The sequence below is a fragment of the Poecilia reticulata genome, linkage group LG12 (assembly GCF_000633615.1).
Source record: "Poecilia reticulata strain Guanapo linkage group LG12, Guppy_female_1.0+MT, whole genome shotgun sequence".
In the NCBI taxonomy this organism is placed as follows: domain Eukaryota; kingdom Metazoa; phylum Chordata; class Actinopteri; order Cyprinodontiformes; family Poeciliidae; genus Poecilia; species Poecilia reticulata.
The window spans coordinates 24,725,363-24,728,389 of record NC_024342.1 but is presented as its reverse complement, the minus strand read 5'-3'; the positions used below and the strand labels follow the sequence as shown (position 1 = coordinate 24,728,389).

The following is a 3,027-nucleotide window of genomic DNA, read 5'->3' as shown; positions in this document are numbered from 1 at the left end:
CAGGTCTTAACAGGAACCAAGTCTGGAGACTAAAAGACGAATATTTAATTATGAAATGGGATGTTAATATTTCTGATCATGCTTTGTGGCTAATATTAGGGTTTCTTCTGTTTACCGCATTATTATTGCTGCTGCTGAGGTCGCCATGGTTACAGTGTAAATATATTTCCTCCCTCAGATGTGACTGTAAATCAGGACTCTGTTAAATGCACTTTGATCATGTTCTCTGTAAATAAGATTGTATAAAGTGACTTGAATCCGTTTCTTTTGCTCTGGCCGGTTTCCTCACCAGAGTTCAGATTTATTTAAGGACCAGAGGAGGAAAAACATGAATTTGGTAAAAATGACTATTTTGTATGTTTGTGCTGTTGCTGTGAACTTTTTTATAGCCTTGTACAGTGAAGGAGGATGAAATGATCTGTAACTGAAGGAACTGATTACGAAGACATTTTGAAATAAAACAATCAGTGTTAAATCTTTCTGGAATATTTTTGTTCTTGTGGTTTAATGTTGGAGTGAAAAGGGTCAAATATCCAAGCAGCTGTAATGAGAAAAGCCTCAGGACTTCCTGGTTCACTTCCTTAACAAATCTACTTGGTTCTCAAAGTATTGGATTTAAATTTACATTTCCAGGGCTACAGGCAGAAAATCATGCATAATTTTAATATTTTATCCATATTTTGAAAGTAACGTTGCTATTCCGGGTGGGAATACTAACGCACCCCTCTAGTAAATTCTTATCCCCCAGTTGGATTTGATGCTTAAAGTGCAGATCCAGGCCAGCAGTAACTCAGTTTCCTCCTCTTCCCAGACCAGCAGCTCCCATTCTGACAATGGATCTGCAGACCATGTGAACCAAAACCATTTTCCCAGTTTTATTCCCTCACTACCAAAACAAACTGACTCATTGACTTTTTCAGAGTCATCTTGATGCACCAGTAGAAGCTTAATGGGACAGAGAGGCTCAGGAAAGTTCAACACGGTGGTTCCCAAAGTGGGAGGTTCGCCCCCTAGTGGGGGTGCAGTGGCATTGCAGGGGGTCAGGGGAAGCGGTCTGGCTGAAGTTACACAAATGTTTCACTGTAAAGATGGTTTGTAGTGTTTTGTTGCAACTTGAAGTGTGAAATTAACTTAGATTTGAACACAGCATTCTGGATAGGTTGAGTGTGCCCAGTTGACTTTTTCTTTTTTTTTTTTTGGAGGGGGGATTTTATTGTAATCCATAGGGGGGCCCAGAAAATCCTTGGGAACCACTTTTAACAAATGATGGGCACAAGAAACACCACCTTCACAGTAACCTCAGGATTGTCTGTTTTTTTTAAATTTCCCTCAAAGTCCAGTGAATGAGATGTCACTCTATGGAGAGCAACATAGGTGGCTAATATTAACATATTTGTTATTTTAGCCTCAGTGATCTGATCCTCATTGAACCTGATGTCTGTAGTTTTAGTCAGAAGCTTCCAGATGAGAAGATCTGAGCATCTGGTTTGGTGGATCCAGAAGGTTCTGGACTCATCCAGAAACCCAGAACAACTGGACTCCAGTCACAGCTTCAACAGAACATTCTACTCTAAATCCAGACTGGACCGCTTGATTTCTTTGGACCTGAAACATGAAGTGCTGTGAAAAACTATTTGCTCCTTCACAGATTTCTGAAATGTTTCAGATAATCAAACTGATTTTATTTGATGAAGAAAAACTGATTAAATACAAAAAACAGTTTTCAAATGAGGATTTTATTAAATAAAAAAACCAAACCAACGTGGCTCCATGTGAGAAATTATTCACACTCTGTTAAATCCTGAACTAACTGTCATTAAACTAAATTTTTAGAAAGTTGAGCTGAATCTCTCAGTAAACCCAGACCTGATTATTACCTCCAGATCCAATAAATTACTTTAACAGAACCTCTGATGGATGAAAGATCTCTGAAAGCAAAACATCATCTAAAAACCTCAGAACCAGCAAAGAAACAAAGTCTCTGACATCTATCAGTCTGGAAACGGTTCCAGAACCATCTGTAAAGTTCTGGACTCCAGAGAACCTCAGTAGAACCAGGATCCAACATGGAGAACATGGAACAGTGGAGAACCTTCCAGGAGAGGCCGACCCACCAGAACCACTAAGAGCTCATCAAGGACTCATCAGTAGGTACGGAAGAACCAGAACCACAGCTAAGGTCAGAGGTATATATTGATTTATTTTGTTTTTATGTCATTTGAACTTTTACATACACAAATCAAAAAAGAAAAAAAACAGTAAAAAACAAGTACAGAAATATTTAAATTCCTGTCAATTGCAAAAACAAAGTGAGGAGTAGAAAAAAGGTTTAGGCAGAAACAGAACTTCACTATGTTCTACATAAAACAGAATCTAATTCAAAACAAGAGAATCTTTCTTATATATTTTTCTAAAACATCTACAAAAAATATCAGATAATTCTGAAGACAAATTCCTAACATAAATGGCAACACTATATTTGAAAGTTTTCAGCCTGTCATGACACAGTCATAAACATGACATGACACCTGTCATGAATATTTATGACTGTTGTCATAAAGTGTAATTAGGTAAATCATGACATTTTTAATGCAAAGTTGAGAATCGCACTCTTTCTTAGTGTTTATTCAATGTCACATGCTGTTTTTATTTTTTCTTTAATTATGTAAAGCACTTTGAAAAACCTTGCTGCTGAAATGTACTATACAAATAAAATTTGATTAACTGATTATTCAAATTTGTTATGGCAACTTGACATTAACCAAGAAATCATGATCTGACATAATTTTTTTATAAAAGTATTACCGATTAAACTTTAAAAATTATGTAGCTTTATGTGGTAATATTATGTTGCTCTGCCATTTTGTTTAGTCTTAAATTTCTTAATTTAATTTATCCTAAAGATTTACAGCAAGATGTCTGCAATGCACTTTGAATCATAAAGCTGGTTAAGTAGTGCAATACACCGTCTCCACCAGCGAGAGGCAGCAGTGCACAAACAGGCGTGCAGTGTGTTGGTGAAGAAGA

General features: G+C 36.7%; 1 protein-coding gene across 1 annotated transcript in view; it reads left to right on the top strand.

Moving 5' to 3' along the window:
* vldlr (very low density lipoprotein receptor) overlaps positions 1–477 on the top strand; it is a 16,139-nt gene extending 15,662 nt beyond the window's left edge. Inside the window, exon 17 of the transcript XR_001777132.1 lies at positions 4–477. The gene's annotated coding sequence lies outside the window, so the exon portion shown is untranslated. The remainder of the gene's footprint in view (positions 1–3) is intronic.
* Positions 478–3,027: the final 2,550 nt, after the last annotated feature.